The following is a 20,595-nucleotide window of genomic DNA, read 5'->3' on the forward strand; positions in this document are numbered from 1 at the left end:
TGTAAGAGGGAAAACAAAGAATGGTAACAAGGACTAACGGCTAGGGGGAATAGGTAAGGGGAACTTACGACTAGAGAGACAACTCTCCTCTAGGGTACGAAGGGGGATAAGAAGGGAAAGGAGGGCTCCCGACTAGAGAGACAACTCTCCTGCAGTGGAAGTGGGGAAAAGAAAGGAAAGGAGGACTTACGACTAGAGAGACAACTCTCCTCTAGTGTAAGAAGAGTAAAAAGAAGGGAAGGGATGACTTACGACTAGAGAGACAACTCTCCTCTAGTGTAAGGAGGGGAAAAAGAAGGGAAAGGAGGGCTCCCGACTCGAGAGACAACTTTCCTCCAGTGGAAGTGGGGAAAAGAAAGGAGGACTTACGACTAGAGAGACAACTCTCCTCTAGTGTAAGAAGGTGGATAAGAAGGGAAAGGAGGGCTCCCGACTAGAGAGACAACTCTCCTCCAGTGGAAGTGGGGAAAAGAAAGGAAAGGAGGACTTACGACTAGAGAGACAACTCTCCTCTAGTGTAAGAAGAGTAAAAAGAAGGGAAGGGATGACTTACGACTAGAGAGACAACTGTCCTCTAGTGTAAGGAGGGGAAAAAGAAGGGAAAGGAGAGCTCCCGACTAGAGAGACAACTCTCCTCCAGTGGAAGTGGGGAAAAGAAAGGAGGACTTACGACTAGAGAGACAACTCTCCTCTCGTGTAAGAAGGGTAAAAAGAAGGGAAGGGAGGACTTACGACTAGAGAGACAACTCTCCTCTAGTGTAAGGAGGGGAAAAAGAAGGGAAAGGAGGGCTCCCGACTAGAGAGACAACTCTCCTCCTGTGGAAGTGGGGAAAAGAAGGGCAAGGAGGGCTTATGGTCAGAGAGACAACTCTCCTCTAGCACACTACTCAATACGGTCTACAATAATTACTAATATGCCACACTTTACTCACCGTTCCGATGTTGCCTCCTTGGTTGCTGGTGCCCAACTGACCCCGATGTCACACACTGTCTGTCCTTTTATACGTTTCACCAGCAGGCGTAATAGGTGATGGCCACCTTTTATATTATATTAGTCTACTTTACTTACTTACTGTAGATTGTAGGGTTCTAATTTAAAATTTAATCCATAAGTTTTTAATTCAATTTAACAAAACTTTAATTCATTAAAGGATTTACATAAAACAAAAGAATTCAAAGTCATACTATATAATACATATAACCAAAGAAAATGGTAGCAAATTCAAATTAATGTGATAAACATGTGGGGTCGAAAACGATCGTCGTGACTTTCGGCGTCACAGTTCATATTGGTCCATAAATATATATAGCCTCCATATAAATCGATCCTCAGATTTGCTTTACGGAGACTCTCATATGATCCGCACGCAAAAAAAAATAATAGTTTCCTCTCAAACGAAATAATACTTTCCTCCCAAACGCCAAACGCACCCTTTTCTATAATACAAACAATGTGGAATTTATAAATTTTTAAAATTTACCTTTCGCCTGGACGGAGAATTCTACCGCGGACCATAAAGTTTGTAAGCCAACACACTATCCACTGGGCTACGTAGCTGTTATTGTCATCAACAAAAAAATGATAGCTATAGCCATCGACACACAAGCAACATAAACAGTCAAACAGTTATATTTATATATAGCATAGTTTTCGGCGCCCACAAGCCGATTAAATAAACTGTATTTAACAAAAACATGCATTTATTTGGTCACCGGGGAGCTATGTTTAGAATACCCACCTTGCATATCAAGTGTTGTGGGTTCAATCCCTGTACCGACTGAACACCAAAGAGTTTTTCTTTCTTTACATACATTCCAAATATGTTCGGAAGATTCCTAAAAAATGTTCGACATTACATACTACTATATTAAATTTTTACTATGAAACACAAAATGTGTCTTATCAAATTAAAGTGAGAAAAAAGGGCTCGATATAAACGAAATGGGCTGTGTTTTTAGATCAAAAATTACCTTTTTTATTGCAAAAATAAAAATTAAAACCAAATATTAGGGTTACCTTTGAAATTTCAGGAGGGCTTGAGGACACTTCCCGAAGATAAATTTAAAGATTTCACCTATGAGGACTATATAAGATTCTGGATTTATAAGAAACATTTTTGTTTGAGTTTTAGAGGAATCATTAACATCTCTTGCAAGTGTGCAAGAAAATTATAAAATAACGTCTTGATTTGAAATCTTAAATCTGAAAAAGTAAAATCTGGAAATTTTACATTGAGTTTCAAGCAATTTTCATGATCAGTTCGCCTTCTACACCCTCAAGAAGTGAATTCGGTCTATATGGAGGCATTACCAAATGGACCGATAAAAACATAATCCGATACACCTTTTTTTGAGCCTAAGATACCAGAATATTTACAATTTCAGGCAAATCAGATAAAAACTACGGTTTCTAGAAACCCAAGGAGTTAAATTGGGAGATCGTTCTTATGGGGGCTATACTAAAATATGGACCGATACTCACCGTTTTCGGCACATCTCTTTATGACCCGAAAATACCTCTAGATTCCCAATTTCAGGCAAATTGGATAAAAACTTCGGATTCTAGAAGCCCAAGAAGTAAATTCGGGAAATTGGTCTATGTGGGGGCTATACCAAAATATGGACCGATACTCACAATTTTTGGCACACGTATTTGTGGTCCTACAATAGCTCTAGATTTCCAATTTCAGGAAAATTTAACAAAAACTGCGGTTTCTATAAGCCCAAGAAGTAAAATCGGGAGATCGGTCTATATGGGGGCTATACCAAAACATGGACCGATACTCACCATTTTTGACACACCTCTTTATGGTCATAAAATACCTCTAGATTTCCAATTTCAGGCAAATTGGATAAAAACTTCGGATTCTAGAAGCCCAAGAAGTAAAATCGGGAGATCGGTCTATATGGGGGCTATACCAAAATATGGACCGATATTCACAATTTTTGGCACACGTATTTGTGGTCCTACAATACCTCTAGGATTCCAATTTCAGGTAAAATGAATAAAAACTGCGGTTTCTATAAGCCCAAGAAGTAAAATCGCGAGATCGGTCTATATGGGGGCTATACCAAAACATGGACCGATACTCACCATTTTTGACACACCTCTTTATGGTCATAAAATACCTCTAGATTTCCAATTTCAGGTAAATTGAATAAAAACTGCGGTTTCTATAAGCCTAAAAAGTAAAATCGGGAGATCGATCTATATGGGGGCTATACCAAAATATGGACCGATATTCACAATTTTTGGCACACGTATTTGTGGTCCTACAATACCTCTAGGATTCCAATTTCAGGTAAAATGAATAAAAACTGCGGTTTCTAGAAGCCCAAGAAGTAAAATCGCGAGATCGGTCTATAGGGGGGCTATACCAAAACATGGACCGATACTCACCATTTTTGACACACCTCTTTATGGTCATCAAATACCTCTAGATTTAAAATTTCAGGCAAATTGGATAAAAACTATGATTTCTATAAGCCCAAGACCCAAAATCGGGAGGTCGGTTTATATGGGGACTATATCAAAACCGACGAAGATGGGCTATATCTTCGAACTTGACCTGCCTGCAGACAAAAGACGAGTTTGTGCAAAATTTCAGCACGATTGCTTCATTATTGAAGACTGTAGCGTGATTACAACAGACAGACAGACGGACATCGTTATATCGTCTTAGAATTTCTCCCTGATCAAGAATATATATACTTTATATAGTCGGAAATCGATATATCGATGTGCTACAAACGGAATGACAAACTTATTATACCACCGTCACCATTCTATGGTGGTGGGTATAAAAACTCTACAAAAGAAAAACTTGTTCGGTACACGTTTTCCAAACGTTTTTCATTGAATGAGGTTATGACAGAATTGTTTGATGCATGTGTCCCGACCAACGCTATATATTGTCAATCTCGTATTACTAATTTGTGCACCCAATATATTTAAGTCTCATTTTACATGCCACAGTTTGTACTTGAAGTCGACTCTGAATTTAGACATCTATGTTGCGGTTAATACGTTTCTAAAGGGCTTTGATACCAAATGATCGAAAAAAAAACATACACCCTAAAAACGAATACTTTCCTCCGCAACGAAATTTTTGACAAACGAAATTCCCGCTTAATGTAAAGTATTTACTTTAAGAGCAAATAAAACCATATTTATGAAAAACGATCAAACGGTTGTCTCTAACCGTTTTCTTTTTTAATTTTCTCTAAAATATCGTTCCTCAGAAAAGAAAACTCTTCTTTCAGTGTAGAAAACAAATAAATTCTAATTCATTTTCCAGTATTAAGTACGCAAAACTTAAACGATAATTGCTTCTTAATTGGTTCAATTCTACACTTTGGCTCGGAATTAATAGCAAAAGCCTATTTTTTTCAGTGTCTTTGCAATTACTTTGCATCTCTCATTTGTGGAATTTCTTAGAAATCGTATAAAAATGCGGAAAAAACCAAATCGATGTCATAAAATTTCTCAAATATAATACTCAAATAAAAAAACAGAAAAAAAACAAAACATCTTTAGATTAGTTTGATTTTTGCATAGACTTTAAATGCAACGATCAAAGCTTAACGGCGGCGTTTACTGGCGCACATGCTTCACAACCACCAATGTGCCGGTGTGATAAGAAATGCCAACAATAACAACCAGCAATGTTCATGTCCGTCTGTCTCCACAGTCATACGAAAGAGATTTGTAAGCGCGTGCCTCCAATCAAGTTTTTCTAGCAAACAATAAAACGCCTGAAACTATTCACACGCGTCTCGTTTATGTTAGCGTTTGCTCTTGCTTTTGTTTCGTTCATTCATTTTATCCGCTTGTTTCCGTTGAATTTCAAATGTTTCATTAAGAGTTTCACAGAAAAATACCAGTCAATTATCCATGAGTGTGGTGGATTAGGGTGTAGAGTGGTGGGGATGAAAGAGGAAGAACCCTTCCCCCTGTGTTGAGGAGTGACTGTTATTGGTTTAGCACATTATGGTGATGACAGATCACATGTCAATTGACAAAGCGTGAATTTTTTGTAAAAAATATTAAACGCCCTATTGTGAAGTAGTTGTAAGCTATACGAATAACAGGTTTATAAAATTCACTTTGTAATGATTGGCTAGAAATGCTCAACTTATATACCTACTATGAATGGGGCTAAGATGAATCAGGTGTTGGACATATGATTCAACGGAATTATATACAGCTCGAAGGACCAAAAAAAAATTAAATTGGTCTATTGAGAAGCCAAGAGCTTTTTTATGGCAAATCCCAGAAAAACAAGAAGATTTTTTGTTTAAGAAGAAATTTCCACAAACGATCAATTACTCAATGATCAATGTTCCTATCGACCTGATTCGGGATAGTGGGTCAAATTGTTCGGTCACCTCCGTTCACATGAGTTCATAGCTCAAAACACAAGTCTAGGTAGCATAATTTTTATACCCTCCACCATAGGATGGGGGTATATTAACTTTGTCATTCCGTTTGTAACACATCGAAATATTGCTCTAAGACCCCCTAAAGTATATATATTGTGGGTCGAGGTGAAATTCTGAGTCGATCTGACCATGTCCGTCCGTCCGTCTGTTGAAATCACGCTAACTTCCGAACGAAACAAGCTATCGACTTGAAACTTGGCACAAGTAGTTGTTATTAATGTAGGTCGAATGGTATTACAAATGGGCCATATCGGTCTACTTTTACGTATTTTTTGGATTTTTTTTTGGCTCGGAATCAAAACCAATATCATTGGGACCGGACAGGCTTTTTTCTGTGTAAAGGGTGATACGGTCAAAATTTGGTCATCGCGAAAATCCGAGTTACTCGCACGCAAAGCTGGCAAAATCGCTAAAAGTAGCCAAATCAACCATTACAAATGTAATTAAAGTGTTTGGGGAACGTTTGTCGACAGCCAGGAAGTCTGGATCGGGGAGAAATCGAAAACCGGAAGCCGCTGAGACGACAAAGAGAGTTGCCGGTAGTTTCAAGCGAAACTCTAACCTCTCTCTCCGAGCTGGGTGTATCATCTACAACCGTGTATGGTCGAGCCAAAAACGAGCCGGACTATCGACTTACAAGAAGGTAGTGACTCCAAATCGCGATGATAAACAAAATTCGACGGCCAAAGCGCGATCCCGGAGGCTGTACACGACGATGCTGACGAAGTTTGACTGCGTGGTAATGGACGACGAAACCTACGTCAAAGCCGACTACAAGCAGCTTCCGGGACAGGAGTTTTATATGGCAAAAGGAAGGGGAAAGGTAGCAGATATTTTCAAGCACATAAAACTGTCAAAGTTCGCAAAGAAATATCTGGTTTGGCAAGCCATCTGTACCTGTGGCTTGAAAAGCAGCATTTTCATAGCTTCCGGGATTGTCAACCAAGAAATTTACGTGAAAGAGTTTTTGAATAAACGTCTGCTGCCTTTCCTGAAGAAACACAGTTGTTCCGTACTGTTTTGGCCGGATTTGGCATCTTGCCATTACGGTAAAAAGGCCATGGAGTGGTACGCCGCCAACAACGTGCAGGTGGTTCCCAAGGACAAGAACCCTCCCTACACGCCAGAGCTCCGCCCAATTGAGAAATACTGGGCTATTGTCAAGTGGAACCTAAAGAAGACCAAAAAAATTGCTAAGCAGTTCAAGGCAAACTGGCTTTCTGCGGCGAAGAATGTGGACAAGGTGGCTGTACAAAATCTGATGGCAGGTGTCAAGCGTGAGGCCCGGCAATTCGGATTTGGAAAAGCGAAAGCCTAACTGAATATTTTTCCTGAATTTTATACTAATTGAACTTGAAAAAGAAATTTAATTTGATTTTTTAAATAAACGATTTCACCGATTTACACGCGTTTTCCCTTGACCAAATTTCGTGGTGAAATTCTGAGTCGATCTGAGCATGTCCTACCGTCCGAAATCACGCTAACTTCCGAACGAAACAAGCTATCAACTTGAAACTTGGCACAAGTAGTTGTTATTGATGTAGGTCGAATGGTATTACAAATGGGCCATATCGGTCCACTTTTACGTATTTTATTGGATTTTTTTGGCTAGAAATCAAAACCAATATCATTGGGACCGGACATGCTTTTTTCTGCGTATACATGCATTTCTTTATTTATTACTATATTATTACAGTAAAGTTCTCATATCCGAAGCGAATACTTTCGTTCGATTGAAAAGCCAAAATCATGTGGTTTTCCATTAGAAATTCAGCTGATCGGATATGAGAAAATGTACGATAGTTTGTTATTTATTCTTCTAAATCAATGTCACACCCATTCCCATAAAGTTTTCACAAAGGTGAAAAAGTAGCTTTGACTTAGAAAAGTGCTTTTGGGAGCAAATTTATGCACTCTCTAATTTTGCATTGACTCTTATAATATTCTGGGAATTCAAAATTACGCATTTCCCTTTATTTGAATGCTGATATAGATCTTACGATTTATGCATTCCAATTAGATAGTTGAGTCATCTATGCCCCTTTCTTCAAAAATATCAAAAATTTTAAAGTTTAAATAGCCGCTATAAAAAGTGTGATTAATTAATTCAATAAACCGGTCTTTACACGGGCAAGCCTGACTAACGCGGACAGAAAGACTAAATGACAAACAGAATAGCATAAGCTGGGTAAATCGACGGTAACACATCAAGTTTATCTTTGTGAGACTATTAACATATAGAGAGAGTGACGATATTAGAGATGCGAGCTGTTGGCGGTAACTGGATGACTGGTATCTTTTAACCGATTGTCGTTAAAATGAATGTATAATTAACCAAATTCCAAAGTGGTCATAAAAAATTGCTAAAGAATGAAACGATATAAACACCACTTTCAAAGATTAATAAAAAAATTAGCAATGATTATACTACACCTTTGTGACACCACAACCATTCCCATCCAGTAAACCTCTGGAAATCGTTATGACTCTGTCACTATATTCAACATTTTCTGCGACGTAAAAGTAAGAGCAAAAACCAAAAAAAAAGGAATTAAATTAACATTAAAAGCAAGTCAGTCAGTCAAGCAAACAATATCAGACAGATATTAGTGAATTACGATGTTCATAAGGCGTTCGTCGCCTGCCGCTTTCATTATACATGGTATACATACCCATATGTGTGTGTTTGTGAGTTGTGCTTGAGAATAAATCAATGAGCGTGAGAATGATTGTGGTGTAGTGGAGAGAGAGAGAGAGAGAGAGGTGAAGACAATTCAAGGTCTGGCAAGGTCGATATTTGCCAGTTATTACTGAAGTCCAATGACCCATATGGGTTGACTATACTTCTATACTAGATGGATGAATGGATGGGTGGCTGGTTCGCTGGCTGTATATAGCAGTACACAATAAACTCGTACTCGTTGGTGACAATACATTTTGGGAGATATTCTGCAAGACTCTCTATCCATAATCAAATAAAGCAAAATACTCCCATACAGGGGTATATTTCTGAAACGACATCAACAAATGCTAATTTCATATGAAAAAAATGGAATGATTTAAATTTTGTTTTTGTTTACTGGAACTGGAACATAGCATACTATGTAGTAGACATCTAGAACATCTTATCTTCAATAGGGATGATCGACCTTTTGCGATCAACCAACTCGATCAACCTCCTGGCCATGTTACTAGCCATAAAGTGAGGGTGCTCCATTAATGTTGTGATATTCAAAAGGGGCTGTTTTGCAAAACTAGATTAGTGGTTCTATACGGAAGTAGCCAAGACCTAATAGAAAAAAGAACCCTATGGTTGTCAATTAGAACTCATCATAGGTGTTTTCGTTTTGTTTTATGTGCGTAACAATAGAATTCCACAAAAGAATCTGGATTATATTATGATAAAAAAAAAAATAAATAAATAATTAGCTAGAAAATTAGGAGGAAGTCGTTGGCTACTTTGACTTTAGTATGTCTATTAGTTTGATTATAATGACAGAAATTTTATGGGGCTTATATTAGATGAGATCAACTTGATGTTGAAAATGGGGAATTGAAATCGATTTGTAATATTCCGAAATATTTATTTGCATACATAGCATATTTATGTATTCAACACAGAAAATGTTTTTTCTTGATTCCCCGTGTAGAAAATTTGGTGGACCTAACAGGTTGGCTGATAAGTCCCCGGTCTAACAAAGAAAAACACATTTTTTTTTTCAAAATTCGTTTTTATTATTCAACATAGTTCCCTTCAAGAACGATGCAACGATTATAACGACCTTCCAATTTTTGATACCATTTTGATAGTACTCCTTCGGTTTTGCCTCAAAATAGGCCTCAGAGTCAGCGATCACCTCTCCATTGCAACTAATTTTTTTTCCTGCGAGCATCCTTTTGAGGTCTGAGAACAAGAAAAAGTCGCTGGGGGCCAAATCTGGAGAATACGGTGGGTGGGGAAGCAATTCGAAGTCCAATTCTTGAATTTTTGTCATCATTCTCAATGACTTGTGGGACGGTGCGTTGTCTTGGTGGAACAACACTTTTTTCTTCTTCATATGGGGCCGTTTTGCCGCCATTTCGACCTTCAAACGCTCCAATAACGCCATATAGTAGTCACTGTTGATGGTTTTTCCCTTCTCAAGATAATCGATAAAAATTATTCCATGCGCATCCCAAAAAACAGAGGCCATTACTTTGCCAGCGGACTTTTGAGTCTTTCCACGCTTCGATTGGACTCAGGAGTGTCACATATCGACGGAAACCCAATTTTTATACCCTCCACCATAGGATATACCCCCCATCCTATGGTGGAGGGTATAAAAATTGGGTGGTAGATAAATATGAAGGTCAACCATTTTCATCATTTCTTTATTTATTAGATATATGTTACTTTCCAAATTAGAGATGAACACTGTTGAGAGGGCAATATTTAGACCCGAGTCCTCACGAAAGGATTTCACAATCGTAGAAAAATGTCTTAAGCTAGCTTTGTCATTCCGTTTGTAACACATCGAAATATTGCTCTAACACCCCATAAAGTATATTTATTCTCGTGGTTGTGGTGAAATTCTGAGTCGATCTAAGCATGTCCGTCCGTCCGTCTGTTGAAATCACGCTAACTTCCGAACGAAACAAGCTATCGACTTGAAACTTGGCACAAGTAGTTGTTATTAATGTAGGTCGGATGGTATTGCAAATGGGCCATATCGGACCACTTTTACGTATAGCCCCCATATAAACCGACGCTCAGATTTGGTTTGCGGAGCCTCTTGTAGGAGCAAAATTCATCCGATCCGGTTGAAATTTGGTTCATGGTGTTAGTATATGGTTTCTCACAACCATGCCAAAATTGGTCCATATCGATCCATAATTATATATAGCCCCCATATAAACCGATCCCCAGATTTGGCTTGCGGAGCCCTAAGAGAAGCAAATTTCATCCGATCCAGCTGAAATTTGGTACACAGTGTTACTATATGGTATCTAACAACCATGCAAAAATTGGTTCACATCGGTCCATAATTATGTATAGCCCCCATATATACCGATCTCCAGATTTGACCTCCATGGATGAGCAAAATTCATCCGATTCGGTTGAAATTTGGTACGTTATGCTAGTATATGGTCTCTGACAACCATGCAGGAATTGGTCCATATCGGTCCATAATTATATGTAGCCCCCATATAAACCGATCTCCAGATTTGAACTTCGGAGCCCCTTGGAAGAGCAAAGTTCACCCGATCCGGTTGAAATTTGGTACGTGGTGTTAGTATATGGTATCTAACAACCATGCAGAAACTGGTCTTAAGTCGATCCCCAGATTTGACCACCGGAGCTATTGGAGGAGAAAATTCATCCCGGTTGAAATTTGGTTCGTGATGAAATTTGGTACATTGCGCTAGTATATGGACGCTAACAACCATACCAAAATTGGTCCATATCGGTCTATAGTTATATATAGGCGATCCCAAAAATAATCTAGCAAAATTTTATTTCTATAGAAAATTCTGTACAAATTTCTTTAAGTCTTAAGTCGATCCCCAGATTTGACCACCGGAGCTATTGGAGGAGAAAATTCATCCCGGTTGAAATTTGGTACGTGATGACATTTGGTACATTGCGCTAGTATATGGACGCTAACAACCATGCCAAAATTGGTCCATATCGGTCTATAGTTATATATAGGCGATCCCCAAAAATAATCTAGCAAAATTTTATTTCTATAGAAAATTCTGTACAAATTTCTTTACTATAGAAAATTTTGTCAAAATTTTATTACTATAACATAAAAAAATTTTGTAAAAATTTTATGGCTATACAAAACTTTGTCAAAATTTTATTGCTATAGAAAATTTTCTCAAAATTTTATTACTATATAAAATTTTCTCAAAATTTTATTACTATACAAAATTTTGTCAACATTTTATTTCTATAGAAAATGTTGTCAAAATTTTATTTCTATAGAAAATTTAGTCAAAATTTTATTTCTATAGGAAATTTTGTCAAAATTTTATTTCTATAGGAAATTTTGTCAAAATTTTATTTCTATAGAAAATTTTGTCAAAATTTTATTTCTATAGAAAATTTTGTCAGAATTTTATTTCTATAGAAAATTTTGTCAACATTTTGTGTCTATAGAAAATTTTGTCAACATTTTATTTGTATAGAAAATTTTGCCAAATTTTATTTCTATAGAAAATTTTGTCAAACTGAATTATTTACGTATTTAATCGGTCTTTTTGGTTAATATATATCCCGTATGGACTAATTTACAATTGTTAAGAACAATTAAGATACCTTGCCATCGGCAAGTGTTACCGCAACCCAAGTAATTCGATTGTGGATGACAGTCTGTAGTAGAAGTTTCTACGCAATCCATGGTGGAGGGTAAATAAGATTCGGCCTGGCCGAACTAAAGCCGTATATACTTGTTTTACTTGAGAATTTAAAAATAAATCTTCATCCATAAATAGATGATGATAAATTTTATATTTTTTGCAATTTTTAAATTATTACCGATATTATAACGTAGAGCCTATTTCTTTGTTTTTCATAAAAACTTGTAAAAAATGTATTGGATATTTTTATGAAAATGTTTGATTAAAATTTGAGATTTTTGGAATCAGAAAGATACTGCCAACCTCCTTTTTAAGCCATTTTTGGTTGACGTGTACTGAAAACGATGCTGCTTTAATTCAACACTGTCCTTAGAATATTTTCAGGATACATTTATTTTGACCCCAAGGCCGATGAATAATGCTGGAGGGCTCTAATGATAGACACTTGTGGTTTTCGAGTCAACTATAAAACAATCGCGCTTGAATTCCATCACAAATAATTATATTTCTGAATGTAATAGATCAAAACGTTTTTGTATGTTTGTAAACAATAAAATGAACTGTCACGGGAATAAATCTGTCAGTTGAGCGGCTTGAAAATGCTTTTATTGGGAGCATATACATTCCGGTAGGCGAAACATTTTCCCGCGACGAACAAATATAATAACATTGTCGACGAAAAGGTCATATTTTCATGTTACGAGAGCTTTAATGGCAATATAACATGATTTTTTAATATTCAACATTGGAAATGATTAAAAAATGTAATTTGAAGATAAAAGAGTAGTGAGTTAAAAAATTATTACGCGATTGAACCGCTATTACATTTTCCGCAAGAGAAGCGCCTTTAGGCGTTGCGGCATTTCGTTGCATATTTTGGGATTTCCATAACAAATGCAATAGAACAATATCGGTATGGTTATGTTAACACACATTCCACGTGCCAGGATAGTGAAATATCATTCACAATAGAAAATAATTCACAAATGCCTGTGATAAAATTTCTAGAATAGACTGAGGCCAGACAATTTCGAATCGCCAGTTTGTCACATGTGAAACTCACATTAATTTAGGCGACTCGTTTTATTTAGTGTGCTATTTGTATATATATTTTCTTTTATTTTATTGTTTGTTGAATGTCTGCTTGTGTCATTATTCGCATTGTTTTTAACAAAAAAATGTTTATTGTATTTTCGTTTTTGTGGATTTTATTTCAGTTTGATTGGCGTGTGACTATGACGCGGGGCTGCAAAGATGATAAAACTGCTGGTTTACTCAATTAATGTGCCTGTGTATGGCGGTAGTTGGAATCTGACATTTAAGTATGTCTGGCGATGTAGAAGCAGTAGCAAAAGCATCAGGAGAAGGCTAAAGAGGAGGATGACGACGAGAATTCAAAGTGACAACACACGTACTGGTAATAAATTCCAGTACAACGAGAATATTGATTGAGATTTGCCGCTCGCATTGCTTTCTGTCTGTCTGTCTTACTCTGTCCCCGGCAGTCTGCCATTGGCACCTCAGTACAGTGGATTATGATGGTAATGATTATTGTTCATGGAACGTGAACTCATCGTACGGGGGCCCGTTAGCATTGAAATTTAGTTGTCATTGTCGTTGTTTTGTGGCAGCTAAAAAATACATGGGGAAGGTTGCTATTGTGATGATCATGGCAGATTAGGAGGGTGTTGAACGACCTCCGCACGCCGACATTTAATGATCGATTTGCTAGCTGCTGCTACTATCAGCTTGTCCACTCACACATGGTATACTTGTGGATTAGTGAGATATGCATATTGCAGGTACTTTCAGAATATTAGAAAATTCTAGATGTTATTAGAATAGCAAACATTGTAATTTTAGTTTTAAATGTAGAAATACAAATTGATAATTGCAACAAGAAATATCAGATACAATTCGGAGTCAAAGGTGAATACAGTGAAACCTGCAACTTTTGTATTAATATTAGCTGGACTAGGTATAGTGACAGCCCAATATTTCAGGCTCACTATTCAGACTATTCAGACCATTGTGATATCACATTGGTGAACTTCTCTCTTATCACTGAGTATCACTATGACAAGGAACCTACTTTTTATAGTCGAGTCCGAACGGCCTTTAATATTGGTGTGAAATCACTTAGAAACATTTTGAAACACTCAGAAATTTTACCAGCATTACTGGGAGGGGAAATTCACCGCTGAAGATCAATATGGTGTTTGGTCTAAACTGGCATTGAACCAATGACCCTTTGTATGTAAGGCGGGCAATCTAACCATTGCACCACGGTGGTTGTCAAAACAACAACCAGCGTTCATGATCTGAAAACATAATAGTTACGAATTTATAATCAGGCATGCATGATTTTACTTAAAATGGAAATAAGAGCTGGCGGACCCTGGTGTGAATCCCGAAAATTTTATTAATTTTTTTAGCTCTTTAAATACTAGAAATGAGGAAAATTATTTAGCTACTCTTTTTGTTGTTATGAATACAAGTTTACTATTTCTCATTTTTACACTTAATTTACATTACAAACTTATAGATTTATAAATTCAAATTTAATTCCGATACTGTGACACGAACCGTTTTTATTTTTCGTGAACGCTTCTGTTTCAGTTCGTCACCATCCGTTCATGATTTTGGAACGCCTTTTATCTATTAGTGTATTTATTAATATTTGTCCAAATAAAAGGGTCCCTACGGGAATTTGATACAAATTGCCACTGACGGACCTATCACAGGACTAGTACCGGCACTTCAGTTTATCACAATTTTTATACCTTCCACCATAGGATGGGGGTTTATTAACTTTGTTATTCTTTTTGGAACACATCGAAATATTGCTCTAAGACCCCTTAAAGTATATATATTCTGGGTCGTGGTGAAATTCTGAATCGATCTAAGCATGTCCGTCCGTCCGTCCGTCTGTTGAAATCACGCTAACTTCCGAACTAAACAAGTTATCGACTTGAAACTTGGCACAAGTAGTTGTTATTGATGTAGGTCGGATGGTATTGTAAATGGGCCATATCGGTCCACTTTAACGTATAGCCCCCATTTAAACCGATCCCCAGATTTGGCTTCCGGATCCTCTAAGAGAAGCAAATTTCATCCGATCCGGCTGAAATTTGGTACATGGTATTAGAATGTGGTCTCTAACGACCATGCAAAAATTGGTCCATATCGGTCCATAATTATATATAGACCGATTCCGTAGCCTTTAAGAGAAGCAAATTTCATCCGATATGGCTGAAATTTGGTACGTGATATTAGTATATGGTCTCTAACAACCATGCCAAAATTGGTCCATATCGGTCCATAATTATATATAGCCCACATATAAATCTATCCCCAGATTTGACCTCCGGAGCCTCTTAGAGGAGCAAAATTCATCCGATCCGGTTGAAATTTGGTACGTGGTGTTAGTACATGGTCTCTAACAACCATGCACGAATTGGTCCATATCGGTCCATAATTATATATAGCCCCCATAAAAACCGATCCCCAGATTTGACCTCCGTCTTGCAGAAGCGAAATTCATCCGATCCCGTTGAAATTTGGTACGTGGTGTAACTATATATAGCCCCCATAAAAACCAATCCCCCGATTTGTCCTCCGGAGCCTCTTGGAGGAGCAAAATTCATCCAATCCCTTTGAAATTTGGTACGTGGTGTAAGTATATGGTCTCTAACAATTATGCATGAATTGGTCCATATCGGTCCATAATTATATATAGCCCCCATAAATTTGGTACGTGGTGTAAGTATATGGTCTCTAACAATTATGCATGAATTGGTCCATATCGGTCCATAATTATATATAGCCCCCATAAAAACCAATCCCCCGATTTGTCCTCCGGAGGCTCTTGGAGGAGCAAAATTCATCCGATCCGGTTGAAATTTGGAACGTGATGTTAGTTAGATCTCTAACAAACACGCAAGAAGTGGTCCATATCGGTCCATAATTATATATAGACCTCATATAAATCGATCCCCAGATTTGACCTCCGGAACCCCTTGGAGGACCAAAATTCATCCGATCCGGTTGAAATATGGAACGTAGTGTTAGTATATGGCCGCTAATAACCATGCCAAAGTTGGTCCATATCGGTCTATAGTTATATATAGCCGATCCCCAATCACACAAAAATTGGTCCATATCGATTCATAATCATGGTTGCCACTCGAGCCAAAAATAATGTATCAAAATTTTATTTCTATAGAAAATTTAGTCAACATTTTATTTCTATAGAAAATTTTGTCAAAATTTTTTCCTATAGAAAATTTTGTCAAATTTTATTTCTGTAGAAAATTCATGATTTCCGAGAAAATAACATGGTTGCGAAAACCATGTTACATGGTCACCATACAAAAATAACATTTTGCTCTTGAAACATGTTTAAGGTGATCATATTCCTTCTCTGCGTATATAGAAAATTTTATCAAAATTTTATTTCTAAAAATTTTGTCAAATTTTTTTTCTATAGAATATTTTGGCAAAATTTTATTTCTAAAAATTTTTTTTCTATAGAATATTTTGGCAAAATTTTATTTCTATAGAAAATTTGTCCAACTTAATTATATACGTATTTAATCGGCCTTTTTTAGTTTAATATATATCCCGTACGGAAGTTTTAAGATACCTTGCCATCGGCAAGTGTTACCGCAACCCAAGTAATTCGATTGTGGATGACTGTCTTCAGTAGAAGTTTCTACGCAATCCATGGTGGAGGGTACATAAGCTTCGGCCTGGCCGAACTTACAGCCGTATATACTTGTTAAATATTCATAATTTGTTTATTTCCATACCTAAAATCTTATTGGATCTATACATTTAGTGGAATAGAATTATCAGAAAACCCTATTGTTAAACGTATTTCAAAACTTTTTTATTTCTGTTGTCTCGGACAGATTTATGAGGATCTGTCTATGGGGTGCTCCTACTAAATTGTCCCAGGACGTGGAATCAGTCCAAGACGTGTCCTAAAGTGTATATTTATCCCATCATTGACAAACCTTCGTTAAAGTGACCGGCCTCTTTTATAGGTTTTGACCAGAACTGGGACTGGTCCATACACACAGGGGACTAGTCTTGTACTGGTCCAGTGGTTGATCCATTTCCCGTAGGGGTTTTTATTTCAGAGAAATATGTATACTATTTCTCTGAAATACTATACTAGGACATCCATTTTTTCAGTGTGGGACCATCCCTGTTTATAGGCAATATTCACTTCAATGTTTCTTTACACATTATGAATTATAATTTTATCTGAATGTCCATGTTTATAAGTGACTTGATTAGCAATCGAATAGTTGATGAATTCCGATTCAGGCAAATTTTCCATTGTAGATTTCATTGAATCTATAAATAAATCAAACGAGATTTATGTGCCCTACACCATGGTGTAGTCAATAATTTAGAAGTGGATGAAAATGACCTACTCCGTAATATTGGTCGCAGGGATGAAAAAATCAAAATTTCCAATTGTAATGTTTTGATTTCAAATTGTACCAACTTTAATATTATCGCACATAATTATTGGGTTTCATTTTCATTACACAAAGTGGAGCTCATTTCATGGTCCCATATTCATAGCGCCGAAATTGTATATAACTTCAAGTAACTCGCTACGAAGAAGGGGTTTCAGAGGAAACTATTATATTTGATTCATAGTGGTAGATATTAAAGATTCGGCCTGCCGAATGTACGGCCGTATATTTTGTGTTGTGCTACTTATGTCTCAATACCAAATTCAATAGGACAAGGACAAGAACACACTGAAGAATTTCTAGAGCTAATGTGAAAGTTTGCGTGAAATTTTAGAAAAGACAATTTACACAATATTAAGGATGAATTACTTCACAATCCTTGCATTAAAAATGTTTTTATTAAATTTAAAATACATATTTTTGAAATTCGCGTACCTCCGTTAAAGTCATACACGCAAAAAAATAATTCTTTCCTCCCAAACGAAATTTTAGACAAACAAAGTCCGTTTCTCATTTGCTTTTCGCTGTAAGGGAATGTTTTTGGAAGAAAAGTATATACTTTTTGTGATAAACGTTTGTTCTTTTCCAGTATGTAAAAATCGAACCGCGGACCATGCACTTTGTAAGCAAACACACTAACCACTGAGCTATTTACCTGTTATGGTCATCAATAGATAAATATCCATTTAAGTTATATTTATATAGCATAACTTGCGGCGCCCACGAACCGAATAAACAAAGTTTATTTAACAGAAACAAACATTTAGTTTGGCACCGTGGAGCAGTGGTTGCTACGTCCGACTTGCATGCCAAGGGTCGTGGGTTCGATACCTGCTTCGACCAAAGTTTTTTTTTGTTTAACATGTATTATACATATAATCCAGATATGTTCGGAAGACTCCGAAAAAATGTTCAACATTACATTGTAGTATATTAAATTTTGAACTGTAAAATGTGTCTTATTAAAGACCTAAAGTCAGAAAAGAACAGTGTTTGATATAAACGAAATGGATTGTGTTGTTGTTTTAAAAATAACTTTTTTTATTGAAAAATAAAAATTTTGTAACAAACAATTTTTTTTGGTGATAAAAGTTTAAAATTTTCGAAGCAATTCAAAAAACTCTAACAAAAGAAAAACGTTTTCGGTACACGTTTTCCAAACGTTTTTTTTTTCTTTGCGTGTATATCTTCAAAGTAGGGAATATTTTTCCCAAAAGATTAAATATTTTGCAATTAACTGTAACAAAAGACCAATATTTTTTTGTAAGTAGCAGTCTTATTTCAACAAGCTTACTAGCATAGTTCTCTAAATACTCTCCCATGTTCCGCGAGCCGCGATCAGCGTAGGGTATCATATAGTCATCTCCGGTCGACATCAGCTCTTTATACCCTTCACCACTACTGTGGTACAGGGTATAATAAGTTTGTGCATTTGTATGTAACGCCAAGAAATAGTGGTCATAGACCCATCTTTTAGTATACCGATCGGTTTAGAATTAAATTCTGAGTCGATTTATTTGGCATAGGGCCGTTTCTTGGGACAGACACAATCGCTATTGGTTTTGGAAAAAATCGGTTCAGATTTAGATATAGCTGCCATATATATTTATCCCCGATTTGGTCATAGTTAGCGTGTTTCACAACCGATTTTCTTGAAATTCCGAACATCCAAATATTTTATGAATCTCGAAAATCTTGCAAATCGGTTCAGATTTAGATATAGCTCCGATTTAGACTCATATGACCACAGAGGCCAAAGTTTACTACTGATCTTCGTGAAATTTTGCACAGAGGGTAGAATTGACATTCTACCAATGCCTGGTAATGCTTGATTGAAATCGGTTCAAATTTAGATATAGCTCCCATATATATCTTTCGTCCGATTTGAACTTATATGGCCACAAAAGCCAGAGTTTTGCCGTGATTTGCTTCAAAGTTTGCACAAGGGGTACGTTTAACAGTATCGTTAAGTGTGTCAAATTTTGTTAAAATCGGTTCAGATTTAGATATAGCTCACATATATATCTTTCGCCCAATTTGGACTTATATGGTCTCAAAAGCCAGAGTTTTGCCCTGACTTACTTCAAATTTTGCACAAGCGGTACTTTTAACGATACTATTGTATGTGCCAAATATGGTCAAAATCGATTCAGATTTAGATATAACTCCCATATATATCTTTCGCCCGATTTGAACTTATATGGCCTCAGAGGGTTTTGCCGTGATTTGCTTCAAATTTCGCACAAGTAGTACATTTAATAGTATCGGTAATTGTACCAAATTTGGTTGAAATCGGTTCAGATGTAGATATGGCTCCCATATATATCTTCCGTCCGATTTGCACTCATATGACCAGGGGGGCCAAAGTTATACTTCCATTTACGTGAAATTCCGCATAGATAGCAGAATTATTATTATAAATATACATGTCAAATTTAGTCAAAATCGGCTTAGATTATATATAGCTCCCATATATACGTACACCAGAGTTGGGGAAATATGGTAGACTGTTACACATTTTAGACCCATTTTCAATGGAAGTTTCCTACAATTAACTGGATAGCGTTAGCCGATTTAAATTTTAATTCTAGCGATTTTGTAGAAGTAAAAAATTGTCTCCTTTATATAGCTTCCAGCAAATGTGAAGTAGTTGAGATGGTAACACAAATTTTGGCCTACATAGGGGTGAAGGGTATAATATAGTCGGCCCCGCCCGACTTTAGACTTTACTTACTTGTTTTAATATGGTTTAATTGATTGTTAGCCAATTACCTTTCTTATTAGCAATAATTCACGATTCTAATTGACTCCTATATGCGAGAAGGTTATTGTATAATAAGTTCCTCCACCCTTATCTTTACATACATCAATGTATTTAATTATTTTAAAGAAGATGAAAAAAAAAAACAATATAGTAACGCAATAATTACAATGAATTATCATCAATGTTTAAAATTTTATTTTCTTAAGATCACGATTGGTTGTCGATTATTATCTTGGCTTCCTTGTCCAATGCTGTATCTGTATACTGAGCATGTTAATAATCTTCTTTTATGTACCATAGCAGAGTTACCAGATTTTTGTGTATTTTAACTTGCGCAAATAAGATTATTTCAATCCCAATTGTTTCCAAACCTCTTATACACAGAGAAAACATTTCTGATTCAATCACGCAATAAATTTATCCTATTAATTATTTATTTCAATTAATAATTGATTTCATTTTCAATCACGAAAATGATAGTATCAATTACAGTATTGCAACATAAACATAAAAATTATAGCACTTCCAAGCAAATAATCGCAAATATGTCGCAAT

The sequence above is a fragment of the Haematobia irritans genome, chromosome 4 (assembly GCF_050003625.1).
Source record: "Haematobia irritans isolate KBUSLIRL chromosome 4, ASM5000362v1, whole genome shotgun sequence".
Lineage (NCBI taxonomy): Eukaryota > Metazoa > Arthropoda > Insecta > Diptera > Muscidae > Haematobia > Haematobia irritans.